The sequence below is a fragment of the Cyprinodon tularosa genome, unplaced genomic scaffold (genome assembly GCF_016077235.1).
Source record: "Cyprinodon tularosa strain WSP-4 unplaced genomic scaffold, ASM1607723v1 ctg134, whole genome shotgun sequence".
NCBI classification, from domain to species: domain Eukaryota; kingdom Metazoa; phylum Chordata; class Actinopteri; order Cyprinodontiformes; family Cyprinodontidae; genus Cyprinodon; species Cyprinodon tularosa.
The window spans coordinates 1,415,127-1,428,811 of record NW_024038158.1 but is presented as its reverse complement, the minus strand read 5'-3'; the positions used below and the strand labels follow the sequence as shown (position 1 = coordinate 1,428,811).

At 39.0% G+C, this 13,685-nt stretch overlaps 1 protein-coding gene across 2 annotated transcripts in view; it reads right to left on the bottom strand.

Annotated features, from left to right (window-relative positions):
• si:dkey-91i10.2 (uncharacterized protein LOC555224 homolog) overlaps nucleotides 1-13,685 on the bottom strand; it is a 110,253-nt gene extending 96,568 nt beyond the window's left edge. The window contains exon 1 of one of the 2 annotated variants that reach the window (XM_038277752.1): nucleotides 13,485-13,685. The gene's annotated coding sequence lies outside the window, so the exon portion shown is untranslated. The remainder of the gene's footprint in view (nucleotides 1-13,484) is intronic. The other variant, XM_038277753.1, reaches the window with a different exon arrangement.

The following is a 13,685-nucleotide window of genomic DNA, read 5'->3' as shown; positions in this document are numbered from 1 at the left end:
TCTGATCTCTACATAGATTCCACCTTAAAGGAATAGTACACCCAAAACATGATTAGCCTTCATTTTCTACTCACCCCCATGCTGAACAACACCCTGGAGTACTTTTTTGATATCTCAAATGCATCTGGAGATCTGGGAGGCTTCTTGCTGTCTGCTGACATTCAAATAATGGAGGTCTATGGTGACCGAGACAGAAAGGTCCATAAAAGTCCACAAAAAACGTGTCAATATTCCTCCATACTGCTCGTCCAATGTATTCCAAGTGTCCTGAGTGGGTAGCATCCAGAATTTACTCGAAACGAAGTCATTTAGAATGTTTTTAGAGCATAAACAGTAGTGTATAGGATTTCCTGAAAGCGCGCACATGCGCGATCCCGACGCTACGGAAGCCGGCAGACCAAACCAGATGAAAGTGCGCATTCAGCGTCTGCTCTGCCAATAATGCAAGCGTAGAAGAAGAAATGTGCCGTTTACCTGTGCAAAGAAAGAAACAACGAAAGAAAAATGTCTGAGGACTTCAGTGTTGAGGAAGAGCATGAGTTCTTTGCCGAGCTGAATGCGCTGGTTTGGTCTGCCGGCTTCCGTAGCGTCCTGAACGCGCATGTGCGCGCTTTCAGGAAATCCTATACACTACTGTTTATGCTCTAAAAACATTCTAAATGACTTAGTTTCGAGTAAATTCTGGATGCTACCCACTCAGGAAACTTGGAATACATTGGACGAGCAGTATGGAGGAATATTGACACGTTTTTTGTGGACTTTTATGGACCTTTCTGTCTCGGTCACCATAGACCTCCATTATTTGAATGTCAGCAGACAGCAAGAAGCCTCCCAGATCTCCAGATGCATTTGAGATATCAAAAAAGTACTCCAGAGTTTTGTTCAGCATGGGGGTGAGTAGAAAATGAAGGCTAATCATGTTTTGGGTGTACTATTCCTTTAATTTGAATAAAGGCCATCTCATTAATATTATTAATCATTAGTGATGAAATTATTGCATCTAGCCTTTTTTGGCCTGATAATCCCCAGTGGGTATAATGGTGCATCTATCACAGAACAAAAACACATTGTTACAGGAGTCAGTTTCCCTACTTTTAATGAGGCAGCATCAATCTGTCAGAGAAGCGTGACAGGTAGGTTGTGAGCCGAGCTGATGCTAATGTGCACACTTGTGCCGAGCATTGTAATGTACTGTTGTTGCTTTGGACTCGGCCGGACCGGGAGTAGGAGGGTAATTACCCTGCATTAACTTATTGGCTGACATCATGGACATTTTCTCAGTTCGCTGCCTTCCAATTACTTTGGCCCTGAATAGCAGTCATTAAAGTATTCGTGCTGTTATGATCTGCTTCTTTGTCACTGTAGCTAAATGAGTTGAAATTTTAATTTAGAAAAATTGAAAAGAAATTGTAATAGCTAGTAGTTGTACGTTAATATAGTGCTGGGATCATAACTCCAGCTGCCATGCATACAACTAAAGGTCTGCACGCACGGCAAAGTTTAGCGCACCACTTAACTTTGTATGAAGTCATCTTAACAATTGGTTGTCCTCTGTATCAGGATTTTTGACTTGCTCACCTAGTGCCATTGTGCATGATCCTCTAGTGTTTATGTATTCAGTTAGCTGCGTTTCCAGGCACTGCTCTGACTGCATACTTAAATACTGAAGCAAATTGTTTTGCAAATTAATGACAAGTAAAGAAAGGCTTCAGGGCAAAAAATTAGTCCAGAGTAGTCTTTTTGTGCACCTTGGTGTACCATATCTTCAGGCTTTGAGCGGAGCTTTTCAAGCTTTGTAGAGTTAAATGACAGTTGTCATTCCTGGTAGGGAATAATGGGCATAGGGCGGCTAATTTGGGTTATAATCCTTGCTGGTGTTAGAATGAACTGTCAGAGTTGGAATTAAATTATTTTAAACACACACAAAAGTATCTAGTACATATTGAAAGGACAAAATTTTAAAGAAAATAAAAGTTCTTAATTGATAGCTGGGTTTAAGTTAATATTGCTGGAGATTCCCAGTAATTCCAGGTTGAAACCAGTGATTACTAACTCAATGTTGTTAATCTTTAACACAAAATTTTCTGCAAGTCACATTTCTTACCTGATTACTCTTGAAGAAGCCTGATATTGCTCTGTCTGTGGCTCTCCCTTTGTTTCCTCCCTCCATTTTCCCCTGAATTCTCAAACTCATTATTAGTTATGTTGAAAAAAAAATTTAAAATAAATACATTCCAGTTCACAAACTTCCTTATTCACGTGTTGACTTAAAATTTCCCATTGTATGCTCACATTTATGGATTGCATCTAAATAGATCAAAGATATTTTCAATTTCAACTATAGATATGAAGTAATATATTATATACTTATAATATATACACAATATTATAGCTATTATAAACAATAGCTTAAATCATATTATAGATCATCAAATCAGTGTCAGTTTACTCTTTCAAAGAGGCTGCCTGTAGGAATTTTAAATGTCCAGCAGCTGTCAGTATTCAGTATCGACACAATATCAATACAGTTTGTAAATGTGTCAAAAAGCTTCATGACGCCTCATGAACCCATCCATCACTAACAGACATCATTGTCCCAAAGAACAAAGAAAACCTTCAAAATAATCCTATAATAATCAGGCCTTCGATGAGTTTTTTGTAAACTTTTCAAAGTTTCAAGCATCCCTGCAAATAGCAAAACATTCTCGTTAAGGAAATTGTCTGTAGGGATATTAGATATTTCACCAATAACAGCGCCCCTTCTACGCTGCCTCACACTAACATATGACCAATAGAATGCGACCCTCACGATTTGCGGGATGTGAGCTTAGCGCATGATTACGCGAGGCTAGCTGGGGAATTCAAGATGGCGGCCCAGTGAAGACCGCATCAGCAAATTTTGATAGTTTTAGCTAAGTTTCCTGGGTAAAAACAGGCTGTACAATTTGTCCTAATTTTCGTAAAGGCCTTTCAATGAACTGCTATACACATGGCTAGCTAAAAGTCTGGGCCAGAGTATATTTGGGAGATGGCAGAAGAGCAGGTAGGATGGCCTTGGCTCAGGTGCAGTTACTCAGAAAGTTTCTTACAGTACCTACAGTACATTTCGGGAAAACTATACCTTTAATCAATAATGTTCTCTATAATATGAACACATGGAAACATTAATGCATACATTGAACAGGTTTATATTTATCTCTAATTGCACTGGAGACTAGATGACATGCAGAGATGTAAATCTTTGCCTTCTCCTGCATAAAACACAAAAACTATTTTTGAAAAGAGCTTGAATTCTGTATTTGTCATGTTTAATGCTGGTATATTAAATTACAATCAGAATCCAGTTTGTTGGCAAGTAGGTTTGCACTTACATGGTGTTGATGGTGTAGACAAAAAAAAAAAGAAATATATATATATATATATATATATATACATGCACAGAATAAATGATCTGTAGTTATATACCCTATAAAACATAAAATACACTATATACAATATATAGTATATAGCTATGTACTTGGGGTGTAAATCACACCCATCATGGCGATTCTATTCAGTATCGATTTCCTGACCCAACGATTCGATTGTTTTCGATACTCAAGAATACACACGATATGATTCGATTCATCAGCACATTTTTTTTTTTTTTTTTTTTACACCTTACAGGCTAAACAAAGTTTCAAATTTGAAATAAATCAATGAAAGCTGTAAAGTCGTTATGCATTTTTTTTAGAAACAACAGCAAATAACAGAAGTAGAAAAGTTGCATCAAAAAATACTGCAAAAATACAGCACATAATCAGTGCAATGAGTGTGATGCAATACCTCGGCTCCGGACGTCCCCGCCCCCTCCACAGACGCTCCGCTGCTCCTCTCCCATTATGTAGCTGACTGCAAACAGTGCCGCAGACAGGAGGCCGGCTTGTTTTGTTTTTATGACCGAAATTGCGGAAAACAACTCGTGAGGTTTGACCAGCTAGAAGAGCGAAGAGCGCTAGAACGCTGGGACCCTTTTTCCACCTGGATCTCCGCCCTTTTTGGCCCTCATGTCCCTCCGTCGTCGGACTAAACTCAGCCCCACTTCCTCGCCGCCTCGGCCGTATCTAGACCCACAGTGTGTAGCACAGACCACGCTTCAATATTGAGCATCATTTAAAAATGTCTGTGTCAAGCTTACTGCAACACACTGCTGTAAGAGTATAACCAGGAAGCGAGGTAGGAGGGCAAAATAGGTTTAACGCCACCGCAGCACGGGAGGGAGAATTACGCCCAGGAGCAAATGGATAAAATAGACCGGAGGAAAAAAAATAAAGATGAATCGATTCTCTTGCGGACGTATCGATGCATCGGATCGTTGGCTGTTGGATCGATGCATCGATACAAAACGATTATTATTTACACCCCTAGACACCTTCCTGGAGAGAAATACCAGCTGTGCTGCTGCCATTAGCACTATGTTAATAGATAGGCCAGCTGAGAGCTTTCCTAGGGCCCGAGACAACATAGTCTTTTTGGGCCCCTCCCTCTACACCTATTCCTAATGCAGACATCTATAGCCTGTATTTTTAATGGTCAGAGTTTCAAATTTTGGGCCCCCTTCTGTCCTGGACCTGGGACAATAGACCCCTTTGACCCCTGCGTGTTTAGAGATATTGGAGATTGGTCTGTTTTTCAGTGTGGTCCCTTTTTCTGTTACTGTGACTAACTGTATGTGCTCTCATTCATCCTCTGACATGGGAACTGGCTCGTCTGCCTTGCTGTGTCTTTCCTGGACAGGGCCACCTGTGGAGCTGTATATCCGCTTATTTTTCTATGTCTGCTTCTGTCTCCTCAAGCCTGGTTCTGCTGGAGGTTTCTGCCATTTAAAAGGGGGTTTTCCTCTCCACTGTCACTACAAGCATGCTTAGTGTGAGGAATTGCCTTCGAGTCAATGAGTCGATGCAATCAACTGGTTTTCCTTAGATGGAAACTTTGAACCAATCTGACTGTATGATCTCGTTTAATTGTCTCTGTAAAGTGCCTTAAAATGACTTGTGTTGTGAATTGGTGATATTTAAATAAACTGAATAGCCCTTAGTAGATGAACCACAAATGGGAAAAAATGTTGGATATGGAGGGAACCTCCTGTTTCCCAGTTAAACAAACAGTCTCTCTCAATTAAATCGGTCAAATACTTTTGAAGGATAAAAAAAAAAAAAAAAACATTTTTTGGTTATTTTTTTAATAAGTTTCTTCAAGGGATATTTACAAAGCAAACTGATGATCATTTATTAGTATATCCTGTTAAAACGTTTCAAAAACAAGGTTATAAAACACCTTAAAAAACACACAAAAAAAAAATAAAGGTTAGAATTAAAATCATGCTCGTCCAGGAGGAGTGAATTCTGCAAGTCAATAATTAAATGCAATGTGCTGGGCTTCCTTATATAGAAAACTTTTAATAGATCTATCCAGGAATTGATTGTTAAGTAAATTGAGATGACAGAAGTTGTGAAATAGTGTTAGTTGAATAGAATGAAATTATACATCTATTTTTTTGTACAAATAAATTTTGCCATACTTTCTGCACTCAAAGTAAAATTCATATGATAATTTATCAATGTTTTTTAAATCTGAAATACATTATTTCCATATAAAAGTTTATTATTTTTCCAAGTCAACACCAGAATCTCAAATTTAAAGGACTGATTAAAACAGAGGTCACATTAGGTCCATGTTGATCAATAGATCATAATAACTGCAGACCTCAGTCATCAATTCTCCCTCGTGGACAATCTCTTTCCCTGGTCCAAAGCAAGTTAACAGTTTTTCCACATGTTGCTTACATATAAATCATTGTTAAATGTTCCTATTAAAATGCATTTTGAAGTATAATGACTGTAAACTACTGACCTTTGCAAGTGTATTTTTCAATATTTTTACTTAAAAGCTACAAGCTTCAATGTATTTTACTTTGTGATAGACTAAAGCAAAGCATAACTGGTAAAAGGGACGAAATTATACTTTAGGAATAAAAATCTGACAAAGTAAAGACTATGGCACTGCTATAAAAAAAAAAGTTACCAAAGTAAAAAAGCGTCAAGCTGAGCATGGAATGCACTGAATAGAAGACAGTTGGGGGAATCCGTTGGCAGGACGATTTCACATCAACAATAGGTGTTTGAACTGATATTTTTAGACTTGAAACCGATTGGAGGAGAGTTCCTGACTTAAGTGGAGGAGTTCAAGTATTTTGGGTTCCGGTTCCCGAGTGAGGAAAGAATGGAGGGGAGATCGAAAGACGGATCGGTGCGGCTGCTGCTATAACGCTGACAATGCACCAGTCTATTGTGGTAGAGAGAGTTGAGTGAAAAGGCAAAGCTCTAAATTTACTGGTCGGTTCACATTCCTACCTTCACCTATGGTCATGAAATCTGGATTACGACCGAAAGAACGAGATCCTGCATGCAAGCGGCTGAAATTGGCTCTATGTTGATAGAGTGAGCAGTGTGGTCATTCAGGAGAGGCCCAGAGTCGAACCGCTTGTCCTCCACAATGAGAGGAGTCAGCTGAAGTGACTCGCATATTTTCTTCTGATGCCCCCAGGACGTCTCCCTAAGGAGTCGTTCTAGGTACATCCCACCAGGAAGAGGCCTATAGGACAACCCAGGACAAGATGGAGGGACTATGAGTGTGTAATGTTGCACCGATCTAACAGAACTAAAATGGTGGTATTTTTAGTTCTGGATCTTTTATAGCTCTTTTAGGCTGATTTAAACCAGGTCGTCTGCATGTGTCGCAGTGAATGCAAACTCTGCTGCACTTCTCCTAAATTGTAGGTGACCACAGACAGTGACGCGAAGAGGAGGCCTCTGATTGGTCATATTTTCTGCTTGGTACCTTAGCGGCTTGTTTTGTTTGTATGACCGACGTTGTGGGAAATGATTTGTGAAGATGGACCAGCTAGAAGAGGGATCTACCTGGATCCCCGCTCTTTTTCGCCCTCATGTCCCTCGATTGTCGCACAAATTTGCCCCACTTCCTCACCACCTGGGCCGTATCTAGACCCATAGCTAGTTGGTGATTGTCCCTCTTGCGTTGTGGCGTGGAATAACATAGCACAGACCACTCTTCACATTACTTTCTTACGTTAACTGGATAGCAGCCATGATCCAGTAATAGTTCCAGGACTCCATGAATTGGGAACATCTCTGGAGGATTATCTGGACTTTGGGATGCTGCTGCCTTTGTCCAGGTTTCCAAAATGAATAAAGCCATGTAAAGTCCAGGTCCATCATGTTGAGATGAAATCAACAACTGGCAGATTAATAACATAGTGAAGCATGTCATTATCATGTAAATTTGCCCATTGAATTGTCTACCGAACAAAATACACAATTTTTTGCAGGTTTCATGTTCGGTGTGAACACACTATAATAGGTTGAAGAATCTATAGGAAGAACAGCAGGTTCATAAATTGCTGCAGTGGATGATTCTGTTTGACCTGTGTTTTCATGACTACAAATCATTAAAAAAAACATTTCTGCTGGATTTAAGCATTTATTGGAAGAAACAGAGAGTAATTGAAAGGCTGCAATGATATCACCTCTATTAAAGGCAAGACATTCGTCCAGTATTACATTTACCTTAATGAGTGCATTGTTTTGTTTAATCAGCAACATGCTGAACGCTGAGCAATCAAAACTTTAAAGATTTTAAAAGTGCAGTAAATTTAACATGTACCACAACCTAGGTTATTTTCCAGTCCTAGGATCAACATCTTGGTATAAGACTATAAAAAAAGCTGAACCCATCAAATATTTATGATCCTCAAGTCTAGGATGCCATTATACATCAGTTTCTATTCCTATAAAACAGGCAAACTGCTGCTTTACCAGGAAATGACACAATTTACCTGCATTCATTATCATTATCTGATTGCAGTATGGAAGTCAGCCAGGATCCTCATCGGCCCCTGAGGCATTTCCAGGCATACCTTGGAAGCACCTGTCTGCCTGCTGCAGACCAGCCATCCTGAACGACGCAGTACTGAAAGAGTCCCAGGAGCCTTTGGAAAACTCCATGGGCGTCCCCAGGGTAAAACTAAGAAAAAGCAAAACGCCTCCATTTCATTTATTTAATGACACCACAATGGTTAGGAAACAGTGACAAGCTGATGTGTTTTCCTTTAGCTCTGAGGTTTTAAAGTCCCGCAGATCAAATAATTATCTGAAGCCTTGCAGTCAAACCCACAGACGGCACAGGTTAGGTCTTCAAAGTTTGGTGAGGTAAAGGTTTAAAAGAGGCATAGTCACGTTATAAGGCATGTTTTAAGTGTTTACGCCAGTAGCTCACTGTTGTTGCAAACAAAACTTTTCTGAGAGATTACCACGTCCTGCTGGGGTATTATTTGTATTTTATGCTTTTTTGTGCTTAATTTCTAAGTAAATAAAGCTTTTCATGTGCATTAACAATAACAACAGCAATTTGAATCGAGGCAGCAACCTCCTGTAACATATGTATACACACATACAGACATTATACATAATACACACACATAAGTGCGAAGCAAAGTTTTGAGATACTGCATTGACATCTAAAGAATAAAGTTTGATTTGGATCACAAACCTTGTCAGTGCTTATTTGAAAAACATTTTTGTTCTCCATATTTATCTAAAGTATAAACATCCCTGCCTTGTTTTTTTCCATGCTCCTTCTTACACACCTTGATTTACAGAACTCACTGTGGACTCTGCAAACTGCGGCTCAGTCCACCTCTCCCTGGCCAATTCTCCTGCTCGCAGTTGTTCTTTCATCTTCCCTGCATTGAAGACTTTGTCCATAGTGGAAGATGTTTTCATTAGGGCTGCAGCTAACAATTATTTTGCGAATCGATCAATCTGTCAATTATTTTTTCGATTAATAATCAGATGGCCAAAGGTTCCTTAAAAAAGACTTTTTAGGAAATGAAACCAGGTGAAACTAAAGCTTTTCAACTTGAGGAGCTCTGGATAGAGCAAATTGACAGATGAAAAATTATTTTTTATCTGAGATGAAAAATGTTTATATATTTTTTTTTTTTTACAATTTTTACATTACTGTTCTAAGTGGGTTGCTCTGTCAGCTAAAGGCATGTTTCAGAGTCTCTATAATCCAGTTAACGATTAATTGATTACTAAATTAGTTGATGATTATTTCAATAATCTATTAATATTGATTAATCCAATTAATTGTTTCAGCCTTACTTTTCATTCTTGAGATTCTCTTTCCCCATGATTACAGTCTGGTTGATGTAAAAACAAAAAAATTGTTTGGATATACACAACCATTACTATTGTTTGGGGATGTCCAAGGCTGGTCCTCAAGGGTCTTTCTTTTGCAAGGTTTAAATGTGCCCAACTCAACACACCTGATTCAAATCAAATGAATCCCCTAATATTTGGGAAACAATATCTACAACCAGGAGGCAGAGATTAACATCCCAGCCAGGCTGTGGAACATTGAACAGCAATATCCGAATCATACTTTAATACTTTCTGTGATAAGTCCAGTATTTTCCATAAAGCACTCTGCTTTACTTATACATGGTGTCTGCAATATAAATACATTTTTTTATGCTGTGGTCACTGCCAAAGCTATATAAAAACAAAACAAGAACAAACCAGACAGCCAGGATGACAAGCTGGACATCTAGCGAAACACTGGATCCACATGGATCAAATATTCTGCAGCTGCAGCTTACATCGAGGATTTTATAATTTTTCCTTCAGCTGATTTGTGCTAACTATTCAAATAGTGTGGTCATTGTTTAAAGGTTAGTTACACTTCTGTGCTTATTTTTTCATTTCACCAATGTTAACTGTAGGGGCCAATTATTTTCTGTTAATAATTAACAAAGTTTTTTGTTTTTGTGGATAATCTAGCTAAATGTATTCTACTTTATTGTTTGATGTCTGTTATGAGATTATGGTTTTTGGTTATTTAGTCATGTTCCTTTGTTTCTGGTTAGTTATGATTAATTTGGGTGAATTGTTTTTATAAATAGGCAGCCAATGGTAGGACCAGCATGCATCTGGGTGGAGAAGCATGGAGGAAATGTTTGTCCTTTTCTGTTTCCTCGCCTGAGGAGCATAAATTACTTAGTCCATGGTGCATCTGTGGCCTTTGTGGATTTCTTTTTTTTTTTGTGACATCATAGCTGGACCAACCAAGATATTTCTAGTCCTCTATTATCAATGCCAATGGGCTATACCGACGACACAACAATAGGCCCTTAAGCAACATTATCTGGGTGGGACCCCATCTTTCAGCAGCTCTTCTTTCCCTTTTCTTTTCTGGAATCTGCTTAAGTACCTCTTTTTAGTATCCATCCTCGCTAACACACTGTACATAATGGTTATGGTTTTAATCTACGCTATGGATTACCCATAATTCCAAGCTGTAGTGTAAAAAATAAAATACTCAAATACATGGTTCTTTTAAGATTTTAATTGCGGTTTGAAACATATTATACGAGTGTATTTTTTTACCAAACGTCTAATGAACTATACACAGTTATTAACCAAGTAATTCAAAGGACCACTTCTTTGCTATTGGTGTCGTGTTTAAACGGCTCACCATCATGTTGAAATCTGCCATGTGTTGGGGTATAAATACGGTCGGGTGTGGTCAGTCATTCTAGTATGAGGTGGGTATAAGAGGAATTTTTCGCACCATTACATCTCCAAAGAGACGTCCTATTCTACAATTGTGTAGGGGGCCTACCAGGGGTCAATGATGGGGCCCTAAGGGGTCGGGGGCCCCTAAGCAACTGCAGTCTCTGCTTACCAATATATTATGTATAATATATAATATTTATTTATTTATGCCATTGCCCAACTCCACTACTTCCTGAACTTCAGCCAGTTCCTTTGTTTCCTGTCTTTCATTAATAGCAAAACTGATCAATCCAGCTTCGTGGTTACTTAGGTCACACACACCTCGATCTATCTGTTTTTCTAGTAATACTGCAGGTAACAGTATTGGTATTAGTGATAGTGATGCGCCAATGGCATTTTTTTTTTTTTTTTGGCCCAGATACCAATACCGATACCTGGCTGTGCAGTATTGGTCGATACCATCTGCTTGAAATTAAAGTGTGTGTGTATATATGAAGAACTGCATACTACTTGGATGTAAAATAATTACCATCATGGCTTTGTCAAGCTGCTGCCTACCTTTGTGAAGCAGAAAAAGTCTAATACAAAGTGAATCCAGTAGAACTTTTTATTGCCTACCTTGAATAGAATCAAAATGATATCTGTGCCTTATTTGTTGGTACTCAACTATACAGATACCAGGATTTTAGTGCTGCATCTGTACCCCGCCCGATACTGGCATCGCTATCATTGCAACACTAATTAGTGGTAAATGTTAGAGGCAGCAATTTTTTCAGATTTTTAACCAGAGCGCTCCATTTGTTCATTTCAAGGTATTTCTCTTTCTATTATTTTCTAAATGTAAATGCCGCACCATTAGATTAGCACCCTCAGCAGTGAGCCTCACTTTGCCATAACCCACCACTGGATACAGAGGTGGAGGCGTCAGGAACTGGGGATGGTTTCCAGCAGCAGGGCATGGTCACCTCGCCATCAGATCCAGACCTGAGCTTTGATGGTGCTGCGATCCAGAATGTAGATTCTGTAAAAGCCCAGATCTTGATCTACTAGAGAGGAAATGTGTTTTGCATATGGGATCCATTCAGACCCGGCGGCATGGGCGGGCATTGTGGGACCGTGCCCGCCCACGGAGGCACCCATGCCCGCCCTGGACTGGCAGCCGTCTTTTTTTTTTTTTTTCCTTTAACTCAGCGTAGCCAGCTTTCTATTATTCCTCTCTCTTTCTGTCAATCATACAATTCAACCAATCAAACCGACGACTAAAGACAACATCCAATCAAACAACAGAGGGGCCGGGAGTCGCGAGACACTGAGTCAAACATATTTAACGTTCGTACATGCTTTAAATCCGTCTGGTCACCAGCCAGTGCGCGTCGGTATGGATATTCGGGCTTACTTTCAAAGCAATTGAAGGACAAGTACTGAAAACAGAGCAAATGAGAGTGGCCAGGGAGCAGTTTCTGCAGGATATGTAAGCAAGACAGTCAGCACTGAAGTAAAAAAAAAACACTTTTCCAATCAGTTTATTTTTAAATAAATCAAATGATGACAATAGAGTTTCAGGTGCAATATAGTCATTCCAGCATATATGTGATCTATGTGCCTGGACTGGGTCCAGCTTGAATTTACACAGAAAAGGTTAGCAAATACATCAGCTTTAAATTTTCTTAAGGCAAACCTATTTCAGTGCAAAGCTTATCTAAAAACGGCTAATAAGATATATGAAAGTCTTAATTCTGTTTGTTTCCCAGTGTAAATATTATATATTGCATGCTTTCTCTTTTTCCTGCAGGGTAATTTGTGTCTCTTAAAAGAAAAAAAAATGAAAAGGGCACAGAACATTTAAACCTGAATAATGCCCCTGACTGAATGATTTTAGCTCAAAGTTACACGTTACTGTGTTTTATGAGGTCAGATTTTATAACCCGCAGTCAATACTGCACTCAGATTTCTACATAGTTCACTTTGAAAGACTCTGATTCAAACTAGGAGTTAACTTTTGAGTTATTTGAATGGCCACAGCACTACACTATTGTCTATTTTTTATATTTTGTGGATCTTTGACTATTTAATCTGGACCTAATTGTACCTAAAATTTTATCAATAACAATGTTCAATAAATGTTTTTAACAAAATACAGATGTAACACGTATCCAGTTTCTGAATGATTGTAAAAAAAATCTTGTTTCTACCAGCAGCTGGGGGAGACATTAGAACATGGTTCAGAAAACCTGTCAGGACACATTTTTTTCTAACACTAAGAATCAAACAAATGCTGATTTTTAATTCAGCAAATTATTCTTAAATAAATGTTTTTATAAAGATTTGAGATTTCTTTTACTGAATGAATGGTCACAAAGCTAGTGTCTGGCTCAATTTACAGGTAGGAACCCTACCTAACATCTCACAGCTGTAAGCAGGGAGAAAGCAAACATTTTCTCAGAGTGCTCTGTGTTGCTGCTCAGCCAAAGGGAGAAACACATTGATGTTGGTTTCTTTTTTAAACTTATAAAACTCTATATAAAAATAGAGGGGGGAAAAAATGTGTTTATTTCTTGATAGGACTCTTGGATAGGGTTCCCTGCAGTATATTAATCTATGAACAGTGCTGCATTATTATCATCTGATGCTGTTGGACCACTGAACACATGATTCACCACCAGAAGTGAAAGCTATAGTAAACTGAGAATTGGTGCTTTGCTTTACGCTGCAGGATCCAACAAAACTCAGAATCATCATTTAAGGCACTAATAGATTAAAGCCATAAATGCAACCTCAGCATGAGGCTGCTATGCATTAAAGTGAAACATCTCTGGATGCAGGAGAATGCAAAAAGCAGGTGTTCACCTCTGAATCTACTCACTCAGAGCGCTTCATGCTCCATCACAGCCCCTGCAGCCAGGAGTCCTGCTCCTCAATCTTCAGCTTCACAGCGAGCCGCTCCGGAACAGGAACCCCGCACTAAACGCTCACTCCTGAACCATGCGTGGAAAAAAACAAAAACTCCACTATCTTCACATAAATTTCACCGGAGGATCCAAGCGGCCC